The following is an 18,520-nucleotide window of genomic DNA, read 5'->3' as shown; positions in this document are numbered from 1 at the left end:
TTGAGCTCGTGTTCTTCCCCCATTGTTGACCTTCTTCGAGCTTGCTAACTCTCAATCCCTCCATGGATTCTTGCTAGTTTTTGAGGGAAAAGAGAGAGGAGATCTAGATCCACATTTCCACCAATCACTTTCTCCTCTTTGTGAGGGGAACCCCTTGGATCTAGATCTTGGAGTTCTTGGTGTTCTCCTTCTTGTTCTTCCTCTCTTTTTCCTCCCTAGCATTAGTTGCTTCGGTGGGATTTGAGAGAGAAGGACTTGGGCACTCTGTGTGCCCTTGCCATTGCATTTGGTGCATCGGTTTGAGTTCTCCACGGTGATACGTGGAAGTTACAAGTTGAGAAGCTTATTACTCTTGGGTGCTTGGTGCCCTTGAGCTTGTTCCTCTTGGGTGCTTGGGCGCCCTAGACGGTTGGTGGTGTTCGGAGCTCAATCATTATGGTGTAAAGCTCCGGGCAAGCGTCGGGGTCTCCAATTAGGTTGTGGAGATCGCCCCGAGCAATTTGACAGGTACCGGTGACCGTCCCCCAAGGGTTGCCAAAGTGTACGGGTTCGGTGACCGCCCCCAAGGGTTTCCATTTGTACGGGTTCGGTGACCGCCCTCAAGGGTCCCTTAGTGGAATCACGGCATCTTGCATTGTGCGAGGGCGTGAGGAGATTACAGTGGCCCTAGTGGCTTCTTGGGGAGCATTGTGCCTCCACACCGCTCCAAACGGAGATTAGCATCCGCAAGGGTGTGAACTTCGGGATACATCGTCGTCTCCGCGTGCCTCGGTTATTTCTTACCCGGGCCCTTTACTTATGCACTTTACTTTGTGATAGCCATATTGTTTCTTGTCATATATCTTGCTATCACCTAAGTAGGTTTTCTTGTTTAGCATAAGTTGTTGGTGCACATAGGTGAGCCTAGTTGTTGTAGGTTTTGTGCTTGAGAAATTAACCGCTAGGTTTATTCCGCATTTGTTCAAGCCTAAACCGTAATTATTTTAAAGCGCCTATTCACCCCCCCCCCCCTCTAGGCGACATCCACGATCTTTCATCAACCATTTCAGTCTTATCTCATGATTGCATATAATTGTGGTCAAAATACTTTTAGATGTGAGAACTTCACTAATTTTCTATCCTACTAAAAATTGCTGCCATGGGATGCATGCGGCCAACTTGGTGTAACTTTCACATTATGCTACTCCCTCCTATCCATATATATTAATTATCACTGTTTTAATACAAATTTAGTAAGTTATACTAAATCAGCGACAATTAATATGGATAAGAGGGAGTGTTTAATTATTTTTTGTAGCATATTCTTTATGTAAAATTATAGCCATAGCAAGCGTTGGATAATATAAAATGTTAAAAATGACAGACGTTTTAGAAATGTAGTGAATAATATCATAATGAAAACCACATTGCAAAGAATTTATTCTTTGTACATGAAGATAGTTCTTCATGGCAAATTAGATAGAAACCATCGACTAGAATCGTTTGGAAATCTGCCTGGCCGGGTTGTAGAATATGACATATCATGGAAGAGCCCGAGCAAAATTGAGGGGTGTAGGGGAGGAAGGGTAGCTAGGTTCGATTTTCTTGCGCCGTGGTTGAAATCATGGTTGGCAAGCACTCTTGCAAAATGTACTGATTGTTTATTAATAATATTCATGTACTGTCCACATTTCAATATACATGAACTTTTATCGTATGGGGTCAAATTAATGTATATTTTACTAAAACTAACAAATAAACCATGTAGAAATTGTACCTTTGGATCAGTTACATCTAATAGAATTTGTCAATATCTAAAAGATCATCTATTTTTAGCAAGGAAATTCTATTATTATATTTCTCAATAGCAACGCATGGGCAGTTAACTACTGCATTTGTCTCATAATGTAAGACATTTTTGCAGTTCAATTTTAACTAGCAAAAGGACATGAAATAATTCATTGTCCCTTACCTTCTCGAGTCTTCTATACATCCGAGAGCATAAACTGCACCAAGGTTGAAATCAATCACGTTCTCAAGCCTGTAAGGTATAAGGATTACATGCACTGTTACATTAAGAAACTGAAAAGATAGAGTATATGTAGTACTAGCACTAGATAGCCGTAAAGGCACAGTGCTTACTTATAGGTAATGGAGTTCCACAAGTTTACGGTTCCGTCAAGTGAACCTGTGATTAAAAGCGCAAGCACTTGGTGCAATTTGGCGGCACTAATACGGTCTGTATTCCCTTTTAGCTTATGAACACATTCTTTCATCCCCAATTCCCATATCTAAATTAACAAGAAGAGAAAGATGAAATTAAAAACAATTACCAATTCTCCCGCATAAAAAAAACAATTCTATCTTGTAAGGCAATTTAATTCATACATAGCTACTACCTCTTTCACAAACTAAATTAAATTCTGGCGTTGTTCTAAGTTAAATTGTATAAGTTTGATCAAGTCTATAGAAAAGTATATCAACATCTATAATACCAAATTAGTTTAATACTTTAATTTGATCCATTATAACATACATGTTCATGCCGTATGCATTTGACATCGTAGGTACTAACACAATGTTCTATAAACTTAGTCAAATATAAAGAAGTCTTGACTTGGGATGAGTAGCTAACATTAATTGAGGTTAACTGGAATGGGGTGAGTGGCTAACATTAATTGAGATTATGCACTTCATTGTTAAGATCAAGTGTACAAGGCGATGAGATATAAAAGAGACGACACCTGTGTTGTCTTGTCCTCACAACCCACGATCAGATGTTGTCTATTAAAACGGGTGAAATAATGAACACAAAGCAGGCCTTCGGTTACATTCCCATCCAATTTCAGTGTGATGATGTTGGCGTCATCAGAACAAATACTCCATATCTATACAAGTTAAACCAACAAATTAATTAGAAGAAGTTAACATAAGTAAATTAATAAAACAGATTAAAGGAAGCAAACCTTGACCGTGCCATCCCAAGAAGCGCTAGCGAAACTGTCGTTGTCTTGTGGGTTAAACGTTGCTTGTGTTACCCTCTCAGTGTGGCCCTGAAATGTTCGAGTGCATTTCCACTCTTTGTCCCAATCCCAAAGCTTGATCAGGTGATCATTGTCCTCAGAAGACGAAGACAAGATAAAAGGACGTGCCCGATGGACGGCCAAAGTTGTGATGCAACTTTCATGAGCCTCGAAGCTCTTGACGTGTTGGTTCTTGTCGTAGTTGTACACGTGGATGCCCCCGTTGCTATCACCCGCCACGAGCCACTTTTCCCGTGCGATATATTTTGCCATATGAACTGCACATATTCAACAGGAATATACGTATGATTTAGCACGGTGGGAGCAACAAAACTGTACTCGATCGATTAATCTAGTTGAACAACATATTCGTGCCTGGTTCATCTGTGATGTCTCCAATTGCGCTCAACGGTGCCTGCAAATGCATACCTTCAGTTGGTACATACGTCGAGTTGAGAATATGCGGTACTGTGTATTCTTTTTCAAAACGAATTGCCAGGAGCGTTTGTCTTTTTATTTAGAATATATAAGCAGAGTTTTGATTTATTGGAATGGTTTAGTAAGGTCAAACCAAGAATCACTCAAACAGCATGCCGACTACTCGTGGTAAGAGTATCTACTGTCGGATTTGGCAAATTCGGTCCCTCAAACGCCCGTAGACGCATCTGGACAGGCCTTCATATTTTCTTCCGTATATCCACATATCTCAAATCCATGCAAATATATGCACGTCGATCATGCAACATAATGTCGCACGTAAATAGCAATTGTTGGTATCAAGCATACATAACATTTACATAAAAATTATTTGAAGTGCCAAACTCAAGCATGGCCTCCCTGGTTGCCATTGTGAATCCACATGTGCTCCACAAGATCATTGAGTAGCTGCGTGTGCACCTGCTGATTTCGAAGATTCTGATGCATCTGTAGAAAGTTCATAAGCTGAGCCGCATCTTGATCTTCCGGGATTTCAATTTGTTCTCCGGGTGCTTCAAAATCATGGGTTTGGGCTACACCATCATCCTCATCCTCGACAATCATATTGTGCAGAATAACACAACATGTCGTCAACTGCTACAAAGTTTCCGATTTCCACATCATTGCAGCGCTCCGCACAATTCCCCAACGAGATTGAGGCACACCAAATGCCCTCTCCACGTCCTTCCTAGCCGCTTCCTGCGTTGTTGCAAAGTGGCTCTGTTTGTTGCCACGCGGCTTAGATATGGTCTTCACAGACGTCTCCCACTGAGGATAGATACCATCGGCAAGATAATACCCCATGTTGTAGTCCTGGCCATTGACGGTGTAGTTGCACGGCAATGATTCCCCATTGCAAAGCCTCCTGAACACCGGAGATCGTTGAAGCACGTTGATGTCGTTGTGAGAACCGGGCATTCCAAAGAAAGCATGCCAAATCCATAAGTCATGTGATGCCACCGCTTCTAGTATGATGGTGGCCTCACTGGTGTGACCTTGTTACATTCCCTGCAGACTTTTGGGGCAGATTTCCATTGCCAATGCATGCGATCAATTGATCCGAGCATTCCTGGAAACCCCCTTGCCTCTCCAATAGCTAACAACTTCTCTGTGTCCTGTGCATTTGGTACTCTGAGATACTACGGTCCAAACACCTCAACCACGGCGCAAGCAAATTTGTCAGTAGTCTTGAGGCACGTGCTCTCCGCCATCCTGACTATCTCACCAACGGCGTCTACAACAGTACCAAGTGCAAGCATCCTCAGAGCAGCCGTGCACTTCTGCTTGGCCGAGAAAGAGAGTTGGCCGCAACAATCCCTTCTCAGCTTGAAGTAATCGTCGTGTGCCTCCACTCCCTCCACAATGCGTAAAAACAATGGTTTCCGCATGCAGAAACGGCGACGAAACCATGGATCATCCGGGAAAGCAGGTGCGGGAGAAAAGTAGTCATTGTGCAGTAGCTTTGCACCGGACACCCTGTCCCGGTTGATCACTCTTCTCCCTTTGATTGAGCCCTTGAAGTTAGAATATGCTCCACTTGCTAGTCCATTTCCTCTTGCATGCTCATGAGCATGATCATGTCCACTTCTTCGTCTGAATCCGATGAATCGAAGAACTCATCTTGAATCACTTGGTCAAGCTCCGTCGGTCCATACTCCTCGTCCGACGAAGCATCGGAATCCATCATTTACCTAACAAAATAACAATAATTCCGGTCGGTCAATGTGTCGAACACATCAAGCGCAAGGCGAAGCCGGAGATTTCATGGACGTACCACGGTGGCGTCTGGGCCGGCGACAACGTCCCCTGCGGCAAGGACGGGAGCGCTCTTCCGGAGCTGGCGGCGGAGAGCCTGGGAACGGCTGCGGAGCGGGCGCGGCGACGGAGCTACGAGCCGGATGACGCGGAGGAGAAGGAAGAGAGGACATAACAAATGGATCCGGCAGCTCGGGGGAAGGGGGGGGATTTGGTGCAATTTGGGTTGGGGTCGGGTTGTCGGGTCCGACGTGGCGCCCCCATACCCATCCCATATTTGGGCTGGATAGGGGGGTGCCGGTCAGCCCGGGCATTTGAGGGGCCGTCTGGGTCAAAAAAATCGTGATCGGGCGGCCCGCCCGGACATATGATACGTGTTTGAGAGGTCCGGTTGTAGATGCTCCGACACCGAGAGACTGGCATCACAAAGTGTGCCTACTCTGCTCAATTTCTTGGTTGTCGGTTGGCTGGAAAAATCTCGGCCTCCAAAACTGAGCTAAAAAACAGGATCTTTTCGTGGCTAGTTCTTCATGGGAGAATTCTCACCACACAGAAAACTGCCATCGGGAAATGACAGCATAGCCCCACATGCCATCTATGGCTTCATAACAATGAGACCATCACTCAAATGTGCAACGATTGCCCCTTCACCCAGGTGGTTCGGGAGATGGTGAATCACGGCCTCAATGTTCCACCCGAGTAGGTCTACACTGCTATAATAACATCGATCAATGATGGGAGAACACCCCCTTTCCCAACTTTCTCGTGTCACAGTCCGCTTACACCTCAGTCACGCAATCTATGTTTGGTGGAATGTACTGATCTATTGATGAACCGGCGGATCTTCACTAGAAAGAGGCTTACCTATAGAGAGGTGGGGAATTCAGCACTGCAACCAAGTCACCATTAGTCATTTCTTTCACGAGTACTCCTTCCGTTCCTAAATATATCCAGCAAAATGAGTGAATCTACACTCTAAACTATGTCTATATACATCCGCGTATGTAGTTCATATAGAGATCTTTAAAAAGACTTATATTTAGGAACGGAGGGAGTAGTTGGCATGTCGTTTCGGTTTTTCATGGTTTAACCACACTAAAACCGGTTCTGTAATCATAATTCTACTTTTCTAAATAGAAAGACAACGCTCATGCTAGTTCCTTGGAAAAAAACAGACTCGGGCACAATGCATATATGACCCTGACAGAATTGAAGATTAAGCACACACATATATACACCCACCATTGTATTGTAGTTCCAAACACAAAGGTTTCCCAAGCGATTCGTTGCCATAATCCTGCATATTAACTGTTTGCAAATGATCAACAAACATATGTATAGTTGTACTAACTGCTGTATATACCAAGTAGATAAAACGAACACACACACTAACCATGGTTCCGTTGGATGCACATCTATGGATGAAACTTGCTGGGCATCAGATCTGATTATGACCTGCAAGAATCAAGGCCAACACAAGCTAGATTTATTAAAAAGACAAATCCTACAAAAGAACAAAGGCAAGCACCTCCGTCGACTGGCTGCTGCCATATCGCCCAAAGCCACACTACTAGAATATGCTGCAATAATGACCAGTCGTTAGGGATGGTACTTCCTCCGTTCCTAAATATTAGTCTTTTTAGACATTTTAAATGGGACTACAACATAGGGATGTACGTAGACATATTTTAGAGTATAGATTCATTCATTTTGCCCCGTATGTAGTCACTTGTTGAAATCCCTAGAAAGACTTATATTAGGAATGGAGGGAGTAACAAAATTTGTGTCATTAATGATATTCTGATTCTGCGGATTAAGGTTGGCCATAGTGGGGGTAACATAAATAATATCATGCACTTGAGACTCACAAATATGCTTATGTGGCAGTCAATTAAAGAAAAGAGAGATGGTTATAGTAACATACTCCCTCCGTCCCGGTTTATTAGGCCTCTTAGCATCACAAGCATGTCCCATCTTATAAGGCCTCACTTTGGAAAGGTGCATGCATGCAACCATTTGATTGGTTGCATTGAAAGCCATTGTTGTTGGTGCCATGGCTGAAAAATTAATACACTTCATGCGTGCTTTTTCATTGGCTGCATGCAGTGAGAGAATGCATTGGGAGTGAAATGGAAGAATTAATGTGAGCAAATTACTATGTGCCTTGGTCTAAGAGAAGTTGTCTTTAGGCCTAATAAACCCGGACGGAGGGAATAGGTAGATACCGTAACATAATAAATGTGATGCTACTATGTGTCATGCATGACAATAAATGAGACCACCTATGATACTAATCTATAAGACTAGCCACAATGGGTAGTAACATAGAGTAGTAACATGCCCCATGTTACTACTCTATATTACTACCTCTATAGTGGGGAGTAACATATGCGTGGTAACATGCAACACTTCATTTATTATGCTATAGAATCATCTTGCCTTGATATGTGTGATGTTACTCATACTAGTAGTAACTAGCTATGTTACTACATGCCTCTCTTTCTTGATTTATTGCTTGCCACATCATCTATTTTATCTAGATATGTGTCATGTTACTATGCATTATAGATTTACTTCCTCCGTTCCTAAATATTTGTCTTTTTAGAGATTTCAACAAGTGACTACATACGAAGCAAAATGAGTGAATCTACACTCTAAAATATGTCTATATACATCTGTATATGGTAGTCCATTTGAAATCTCTAGAAAAACAAATATTAGAAACGCTTGGAGTAGTATCATACACTAGTATTATATGCATGATACTAGTATATGATACTCCCCACTCTGACTAGCCTAAGTGGTTGTTGCTGGTCAAATATGTTTCTTGAGCTCACTATGTAAACAAATATTTTTCTCTTGGACACATTTTGCATTAAGGAGTCGATCTGACTCTTGCTCGAGCTATTCCAGCACAGCAACAGAAATTATATTAACTTGAATTGGAATCAATAACAGAAGCAAAATCGAAATGTTCGTCTTCCTCATTGGTTCTTTCTCTCAGATCTATGAACTCCCATGTGCCTCTTCGCTATTGCTACCCGTCAAAATGCCTCTGCGTCACCAATGCTGCCCCTCCCGAGCACCAGCCATTCCCCTGCTCGCACCAGCAATGCCTCCTTTACTGCCCTCCTCTTTTGACACCAGCAATGCTCGATTCTTAGGTGTGCAGATTTGGCCAGACACCTAATCTCCGCTAATTCGTAGCATATGCACGATTAATTACACTGAAATGTTGTATGCCTTTGTGTTCTTCCACCCAGTTGATTGGTTGTACTGGTCTGAGTAAAATGATTATAGCATGGTGGCAGCTGGGAGTCCGGTATGCAACTTCTGTATGGCCATATGCTAATTGCTGATTTCCAACTATCAAACTTCTTGATTCTTTACTGGCCTGAGTAAAATGAATATATCACTTGGGAAATCTGAGCTTCCATAAACCTCATATCAAATGCAGAAGTGGTAATTCCATGCTTGTTTTACATGTTTCTTGAGCTGGAAATGGAAGTCAGCATTTGGAATATCTACAAGTAGCTATGCATCATGCATGTCAGATTATAACCATGTCAGAGAAAGACATGTCTTATTTCCTCTTCCATTTGTATTCCCAACAACATCATACTCCATTTCAGACATTCTGCAAGGAAAATACCAATGCAATACCAGTACCGCTTACTTGGAAGCCCTGTTCCCATTGTATTCAGGAAAGACTATTATTGTGCACGCTTGTTTAGTCCATCTGAAGCTTACTCTGAAAATGATTGCTCACCAAGGTACATCTTGAACTGTATCATTGTTCTGGTCGGCCATTCTTAGTTCTCCTATTACATGTATATCCGTGGATTCCTCAACAACCTGCAACTCAAAGATATGTATCTCCACGGATGTTGCTACACCTGGAGCAACGAGCAATTCAACCCAACTCTCATGAAGCTCGACAGGGTCCTTGACAGTGAGCTGTGGAATATCAATTTCCCTGCAGACGCGGAGTATGTGATGGTGAGCGCACGGGAGCTCGGTATCAGGTTCGTCGAGAATTGCTATGAGATTCGATACATTTAATTACTGAGCCTGTTGGCAGTTCCATCGGGAGCACGGGAAGTGAATATATACTGAACTATACACACCCGACAGATGGGCCTGGGATGAACGCCGTCGACTGTCCATGGATGAGCCATGGCTCGACGTTGTCGGCGGGGTCCTGATCCATGGAACAGGTACAGTGGCTGACGGAAGCGCCGGCAGTGCACGCAGTAAATGCAGTGGTTGTGCGAGTCGGTGGATAAGAAAGTGAAGTTGGATTTGTATCTTTTCCCTGTGGGGGGTGAGGCTGAGAGAGTGGGGAGTAATTGACTCCGGCGACGGCGAGTGGGCGGCCCGGCGATCTCGCAGGGGTTCCGCCGACCATGGAATTCTTGCTGCAGCCAATAAACAGGAAGAGAGTGAGTTGGAGTCCTCAGATAGCGACGACGATGTGAAGACACAGTATGAACGCATAGGAAGGAACGCTGCAAGGATCTTGCAGCAGCAAGGTAAGCTTAAGACATTTATGACCGGAGTGAACACCTTGTGCTTTCCAAGAATAGTAGATGACAGGTCATAGTTGTTGAACAAATTTCAGAGAGACGAGGAGCAACTTGGGAGCGGCAGCGGCCACCAGTGGTGAGCATACAAGGTAAGAAAAGATCGTCTAATTAATTAAACCCATTCATTGAACATCCATTGATAGAAAAATGACTGTTGCTATTGAAAAATATTGGCAGCGCCAGCAGGAATTGCCCCAATACGGATGAACACTGGAGGAGGGCAGGAAGCGCATCCGGAAGAGATCTCTGTCCCATTGCTTGAGAGTGCAGGTTGCGAATCTGATTGCACTTCAATTTACTTTAAAAAGATGGTTACCCGTTGTACCTGATGCAACTATGTTGAGTAACCATATTAAAAAGGATGGATGTTTTCTGCAGATGGACATGTAGATGGTACGGGTGATTCAACCAATGATCAATGCAAGACCCCGATAACTCCTGCAGATGCAGTGATCAGGAGTGGAGTTCCAGGGTCCGAGCCCCCGATAACTCCTGCAAGTGCAGTGCTTAGAGATGGAGTTCCAAATTCTGCTGAGTATGTAGTCCATCCAGAACAGAGGGGGGACGACAGCATACACAGTGGCCTCATAAGAAGGTTTCTGCAAGCATAAGCAGATATTGAAGGTTAGCCACTGCTCATGGTCACATATTGTATTTTTTTAAGGTTAAACTATAATCGAAGAAGCGCTCACACTTAAAAAATGCTTTCTTCGAGCGGAAGGTGTACTGATGAGCATGGGGGTTCGCGATATGATGAATGCTGTGCTTGAAGAAGCTACACCAGTTGTGGATGCAATGAGATCTGTACTCACAGGGCCATCAACTCCGGATGCTGATAGTATGGAAGGATACGATGAGATGCTGGAAAGACATCATGATAGTATTATAGAAGATGAGCCTATGCAAAGGGTGGAACTGAGCGCTGATGCCCTCTTTGCAACATCAGTACAGAATTTGTACGATGCGAATGGTTAGTTACATCGCCTTGACAGAGTTGCATATTGACTATGATATATATAAGTGCAGTTGTAATGCATGTTGTTGATGCAGAATTGAAAGTTCCATTCATCGACTTGGTCACAAGTGTTGCTGAAGCGAATAATGAGGTCATTGTCATGGTACCAGGTACGTGCGACCGACGGATAATGTAAAAATATATGAAAAATATTTTAGAAATTGACATTTGAAAAATGTATTTGTTTTAGTGCCATTGATTGACTTGATCGTGAGCACTCCAGAAACAGATGTTGACACAGGGCCATCTAGAACAGGTATGCATTTCCTTGAGATGGTCAGAAAATAATTATAAGAAAAATATGGCATGCATCAAGTAAATGTATGAAGTTGTCTTTTCAGATGTAAATCGAGCAATGGGTTACATTAAGACAGAAGAAATGACGGAGGACCTTCTTTGCGAAGGGCCAGAGCAGGAAGCGGGTGCAGAGCTCCCACCAGCAGTAAGGACAATAGGTGAGGACCTCGAATGTACTTAGAATAGATAATGAGATAACGTTGGCAATGATTTAAGGCTGATGTCGTATAAATGATGCTTACTATTTATTGTTCACAGGGGATGAAGTTGGATCAGAGCTGCAAGCAATTGTGAGAAATATGGATGGCAATGAAAACAACACATGCACTTGCCTGAAGTTTCATACAATTATAGATGGTAAGTGTTGTGTCTGACTTAGTTCAATACATGCAGTAGTTAGTCGACTAATATATTTTTACCAAACTGAAGGGATAGCATGTGTTGGTTCATCACCACCGGAAGGATACCGTAGTATGGCATCAGCATTGGTGACTGCATCTGTGCGGGGTGCAACCAATGATATAGGTGCTGCTGCTGTTGATGTACATAATTGACCAGTGGCAATGGGAAAACTCTCTCATTATAATTTCTGTATGCACACCCAGGAAGAGGATCACAAGGGATCAGGAGGGGACAGAAGAGGAGCGCAAACAGAGCAAGCCAGTGCCACCAGCAGAGGAGACGGCTGGGAATATCGAGCAGGGACTCGGCATCAACACCAAGTTTGGATGATGGCGGTGATGACGGAAATGGAACAGTGCAGGATGACGTTGATACTATGGACACTTCCATAGGTGCTGGCCATAGGCTACTACAACATCCTATAATTGATGGAGGTTTGTGCGCTTAATGCTGACTTTGTTAAATGTAAACTGACTAGCATAATAATAACAATTTATATTGAATTGATTTGCAGCACCGGAGGAAGCTGGAGTAGTGGTTACAGGAAGAGGTGTTCTCGGTAGCATCACAGGATACACCTTCCCAGGGATCACAAGTGAGTGGAAAAAAATGATTGTGCTGAGAAGCTTTTTTATTGTTGGCCTGACCCATTCACTGTTTTGTATTTGTACCAACCAGTCAGGGAAATCGGAGAAGGTTCGGGAGTACGGGCTAATTCTGGAGGTGGTGGGCATGGGGTACACACAATGGCTGGTAATGGAGACAATCATGAAGGTATGCAAAAGATGCTACAACTTACTTAAATGATTGGGGAAAAATGATGCAGTACCATAACAAATGTTAGTGGGTGAACTTGTATGACCAGGACAAGCAGGAGCGATGCCGATAGGGAATGTTTCAAGAATTGCTGAACATGCTACACACGAACAGCCCACCGGCAATCAAGGTTGGTTAGCGGGAAAAGATAGAATGCAAAACTACATGTGTCGCTAAAATGGGAAAAGAGTAACTTTGATTAATTTTGTAGAGACAATGGATCAGGAAGGGAATGCTGACGTACATAGGGGAGTAGGACGAATGAACAGAAACTTGAGGTTGCGTGTTGGCATGGTGAGAACCATAGTGAAAGTGGAAATGAGTGAGAAGGGGGACGTATTCCCAGGAAAAGCTGGTCTGAAAAATGAAGAGCCCCTTGCAAGAGATGTTGTGGAATTCTGGGACAGAATGTGTACCAGCAGCTCTAGGAATCGAAACAGGTGGGTCAAGTTTGTAATCATGTGGACATAAAAGTTATGCATTTGTTATGGTGACTAACAGTGCTGGTGGCTTGTGTTTTGCAAACTTGCAGGAAATGGTACAAACACCTGGTGCCTTACCTGATAGTGTTATCCGGTGATGACCTTGTGAAGGAATTTGGTCCTGCTGGGCGCATGACGACAATTGGTTGGACAGCTGTGTCGAGAATGCTTGTGTACAAGGAAGGGGGAATGTACGGGGACTGGGAGATCAGGTGGCGACATATATTTGACTTGCGGTTTGTGGTGAGTCTGCACTTAGATGACATGAAACTAAGCAGCTTAATTGCAGCATCAGACAGGTTGCCATAACTTACTGTGTCTTTCTGTAGCTCGCCCTTATGTACCGGTCATACAATTTGGACTTTGAATTCATGAATACAATGATGAGTTATGAGGCACTCGGGTATCGCCTGCAGTGGACAAAGAAGGTACAAAAATTTCAGCACATGATATGATATAAAATCAGAGTGTTATGTGCATATATATTATCAATTGGGGTGCATTAATATGAACTCATCCAATGTTGTGATTTTTCAGCTGATGCTGCCGGTTCCAATGATGGAAAGCTGGTCACTATATGTAGTTGATGCTGAGGAGAGGAAATTATTGGTCATGGACCCATGTTTAACATCTGGGCCAATCGGACAGATGCAGGACAAGCATGAAGACAATGCAAACTTCATCCTCGCAGGACTACGGCGGTGCATACATGAGAACATCGCTGGTTGGTATGTCCCGGCTCAGGGATGGAGAATCGAGTACAACGTCGGCATGCATGACAGCTCCACAATGTATGTTCAAAGAGTGCCCCTTTCAAGTTCTAAAAAATTGTATGTTGTGGATTAATAATCTGACTTGATTGATGTGATAATGGAAAACAAGCAGGGAGGACAGCTGGTTGCACATTGTCAACTACAGCAGGAATTACACTGGGCTATATCTTCAGAATGTGCTAACCCCGGTGAGCACTGAACTGTACAAACATGTTGGACAGTTCTATTAGCCGTTTCAATCACATTGATGAGCCTGCTAATAATCAAACTCAAATATTTTGCAGGCACGCCTAAACTACATGAGGCAGTCAATTGCATATGAAGTTATATCAATGAGGGGGAACATGGGGGAGCTGCCAGATTTCATGGTTGAGGAAGTGCTGCCATTCTAGAGTGTTAGGCGATGACACAGCTAATTTTGGACCAAACGTTGCGGCTTCGGAACATACACCTGGTTGCATAGGGTGATAATTGGGAACATTAGTTGCCATCCCACATCTATGAGGTGTGTTAATGGTTCCCTAGTTTTGCTAGCAGCAGAAAACTGAAGACATTTTGGAGCCGGGAAAGGATGCAATTTAGCTTGCACCCCACCGCGGGCGGTGTGTAGGTGATTGTGAGGACTTATTGGCTGCCATGTCTAAGTTTGTGAGCTATTATTTTGATCCATATAAGTAGGGTCATCATTTCAGATATAACTGGCATGTTGGTTGCAACTAGAGATGCAATTTAGCTTGCACCCCACTTCCGGATGGTGTGTAAGTGATTGTGATCAGTGCCTGGGTTCGGAACCACCTATTCATGCATCATCGATGGATGTGGTCATTTTTTTTAAATGTCGGTCATCTATGGCCGTTCAGACTGTGAGACCTAAACGTAAAACCTAAGTATGTGTGAACCTTCGACATGTGTGATTGCCGTTTATTGATGTTGTCCATATAGGTAGATTGATTTTGGCATGAGGTGAGGTCAGTATATCTCTTCCATACGCTGACCCAACTACAAACAAATTTTGGAATGGCAATCTTTTAATCCTTGTTCTGACTGTGATACAAAAACATGCACGCCATGATTCGCGACTCTCCAAAATTGTTTGCATATATTGTCTAGTTTTGTTTGTGTGATGCATTCCAATTGCAAAAAAAATTGTTTGATACGGAAGTGTTCATGTTTAATTGGATCGGCCTAGCTGTGATATAAAAGACCTGACCGTGACATGTCAGGTTGCACTAGAAATGTCAGCAGGTGTAGTCTCTACAGGTGGATTCATGGGGCATTGGGTCGTTAGGTTTGGCGATTCATGGTTTGAGCCATTTCATTTGGTAAAAAAGCATATGGCCTAAGGTGCCGATTGTGTGTGAAGTTGGGCATGTCATTTGCACCTCAGATGCAGCTAAAAAAATAACCATGGGGATCGATGCATGTGGTGACTATGGGAACAAAATATAGTCCACAGAACCCACAAATCCACTTAATTAGTACATGATGCTTGAAGTACTAGTCCGCAACATGGTAACATAGAACGATTGGATGAAAATGATGCCCTCGGTTCACATATTTGCTACTGGTGATTAAGATGAAGGTCACATACTCTCAGGTGGCTAGTGTGCATAGGCAAGATAGTTCAAAAGCATAGCTCCATGCCGATGGTGGTCCTTTGCTACTCTATTCTGCTTCAAAAATGGAGTCTGATGGTGCAAGAAGGCGCCAGAGAGCATCACGTGCATGTGGTGAGAAATTTCCCTGCAACTTCATGCACTCATGAAGCATTTCCCGCTTTGCTTTTGACATTGTGTGCTGTGCAATGACAACGGTTCGGTAGTCAGTTAGCATACAAACTTGTGAAGTTACAAGCGCTGACTTTGGCCACGCATAAAATTGGCAAAGGTGACATGATAACCAACCTTTGTGAGGGGAATCTTCAGCTTCTTGCCATCAAAATGACGGGTGATAAAGACAACACATGCACCAGTTTCTTTTCTGAACATAGCAAACAGAGCTAAATAAGAAGAAAGTCTATGAAATTGCGCATAGGGGCATCCAGAAAATACGGATGTTGAAAACTATACCGGAAAAAAATGCTATCAGCAAGGGCGGGGAACTGGATAGTCCACCGATCTTTGCTCACGGGCCACCCAGCATAGTACTCATTTACGCAACTGAACAGTGCTCCATGTAGTTTCCAAGCTAAAATCTCATCTCTGTGTTGTGTGGTCAGGGGTTGGCTCTTCTTGCTGTACATGGGATCAACAACAAAAATGGTGCGTGTTACCATGTCCCAGAAAATGACGATCCACCCTTCACGTCGTGGGACTGGCGTGAAGAACTGCATAGGAGACATGACACGTTTGTGGACAGATGGGTAGACATGTATGAACGAACTGTGGATGGCTAAGTCAGTCATACCAGTTGAGCCGATGTGATGTCATACTCGAGTCCCGCCGCAGATAATGCTTTCTGGATAGACAGCGTATGGATGTAATCATGATCGGATAATACCAGAGTCTGTATATACAGCAAAAATCGTCAGTATATGAAAATGGAGATTTGTGTTGCAAGGTTTTCAACAAGTGTAAAAAACAATGTATGACTGACCGAGAATTCTGGTTCAAGCGGGTGCCTCCACGTTAAGTATGGTGAATGTTTGTCTGCTTCCTGGTCAGACTGAGAATACCTTCTAATGATGACTGACATCATCTCATGGTCGATTAGTTCATCTTCGACAAGCTGTTGTTTGAGCGCTAATCCAGTTATCCGTAAGAATCTAGGATTCTCATGCACAAGGAAATTCCTGTAAATACACGCATGGCGATGTGAGCGGCCTAAGTGAGACAGATGTATAGGAAAAGATGACAAACGGCAAGAGCATGGTTTCAAGATATCACCTTGATAGCTCTGTTGCCGGTGCGGTAGCAAAAAAATTCCAATTGTTCGGACACATAAGCCTGCGGTGGGCACGGGACAACACCCCTGATCCATGGGTCTGTCTGGAAGCCAGCCTTGAATACATATTTCCTCCCTGGCAGACTGTCAGACTTCTGTCCAAACACAGTGGTACTGCCGTTGTTGGGAAGGTCAATAAACAGTTCACTTATTGCCTGCAGAGTCTGCCTTGCAAAATGTATTATCTGAGACGTCATTGACGCGACTGCTTCTTCGTCGATGCGCACCCTCTTGTTCTGTTGCCGGTCCGACCGTTCATCGGAAGTAGGCTTGGAAGTAGAATTGGCACCTGCAAAATGGAGTGGCAAAGTGAAAAAATTCATTGTAAACTGTGAGGACGGAAGATAGTAATGAAATTGCAAGGAAGAGTGACCAAGAACCTTTGCATGCAGACATATCGAGCCTGACACCTGGGATTTTGGGACCACACGGAGTTGTGAGCGTGTCAACTTGACATGTATCGATTGCTCTTGCTGGACAGTCCGAGAAACCTCGTGCAGCACAACATACGCACCTCTTGCTGATTGACGCCATCAGTTTGTCCACAAACTTGATCATATCTGCTTGCAGATTGGACCGAGCAGTGTTAATTTCGCGCTGGCATCTGGCATTCTGCTCCTTCAGTATAATGGTCAGCTCATCCCTGCCCTGCAGCAGAAAAATAAACGCATGAACGATTCAGGAACAAGTTTTAGAAAAAAATCACCAAAATCGCGAAATTAACCCACTGACCCATACCAGCATGGGGTATCGGTTCCGCATGTGCTGTACGAAATCAATTGGTCCAAGCATACGTATTGGTGTCTGTACATCGATTAGATTGACAGCTGATGAAGATGAGACCTGGACTGAATCGTGCCCGTCATCCGTGCGATTGCCAGCATGTTGATCCATATTGCTAGATCCTACTGGCTGGTTGGATGTTGTCAGGTTGCAATCAGGTATGTTGCAGCGGGCATAGCATAGGTCGCTGCCCTGGCGAATCTGCCAAGGATACACATGGAAATCCCTTAATACAAAAACAGAAAAATTCATAATGAATGAGCTATGTTGTCATCTGTGCTGCAATGTTTACCATGCATTTTACATATGAAGTGGGGCCCTTCCCAATGTCAGTGGCCATCGTTATCATGTTCTTCAGGCTATTCTGGTCGAAATCACTAATGCGTGGAAGAACATTGTGCTTCTTGTTGAAAATTCCAAGGTCAACATTGTCAAGGAAGAATATCTGAAAAAGAGACACAGGTTTACAGAGCAGGCATGGGAATGAGCATGTACCATAAAAGCAAATGACAGATTTCGGTGCACAGGAGGGTGTGTACTGAAAAACACATGTTTACAAACCTGGAGAAACAAGTGGCAACCAACCAGGTTTGTACTATGGTTGTTGGCCATCATATCATTCTTAAGCCGCCGGACTGCCTCGAGCAAAAACTCCAGTACAAACTCACACCAATTATATTGCGTGATATTCTCCGTGTTTGCAAGTGCACCCCAATAGTCTATGGTGCCATAATCGTGTTTTGTCCTAGGTGCCAGAACGTGTCCCATAACAAAAATGACAAATGCAATTTGGAAGCAATCCTTCTCTATCTTGCTGGACGCCTCAGAAATGTCGCGCATAACGAATTCCTCAGCCGCGCGTAGACTATGCACACCCGTCCTGTCCATCCCTCTTTATGAAGGTCACAGCCTTTGGCTTGATGAACCCATCGCGGCCTTTAACATTCCGGTGGCCACATGGTATGCCGAACACCTTGTGGATGTCCTCCGCAAAAAACTTGAGTACTTTTGTTTCTGATAGAACAATTGCTCGACGCTCAACAAAGACCTTGCTCATAGTCCATGCGCTGAACTTAAGATTAAGCTTCTGCAACATGGGTAGCTTTAAGGTTCCACCAAACCCAATTTCAGTGAGCCACCTTTTGTAATCGTCAAATGTCTGGATTACTTCTACTGCTTTTCTGACTGA

General features: G+C 43.6%; 1 long non-coding RNA gene across 1 annotated transcript; it reads right to left on the bottom strand.

Moving 5' to 3' along the window:
* Positions 1-15,680: 15,680 nt before the first annotated feature.
* LOC123077198 (uncharacterized) lies at positions 15,681-17,168 on the bottom strand. The gene is made up of 3 exons (XR_006436474.1): positions 16,491-17,168; positions 16,201-16,396; positions 15,681-16,110 (listed from the first exon to the last, which is right to left on the bottom strand). It is a non-coding gene; the product is annotated as an uncharacterized lncRNA (long non-coding RNA).
* Between the last annotated feature and the right edge of the window lie 1,352 nt (positions 17,169-18,520).

Source organism: Triticum aestivum, chromosome 3D (assembly GCF_018294505.1).
Source record: "Triticum aestivum cultivar Chinese Spring chromosome 3D, IWGSC CS RefSeq v2.1, whole genome shotgun sequence".
Taxonomy (NCBI): domain Eukaryota; kingdom Viridiplantae; phylum Streptophyta; class Magnoliopsida; order Poales; family Poaceae; genus Triticum; species Triticum aestivum.
This window is presented reverse-complemented; position numbering and strand designations above follow the sequence as displayed.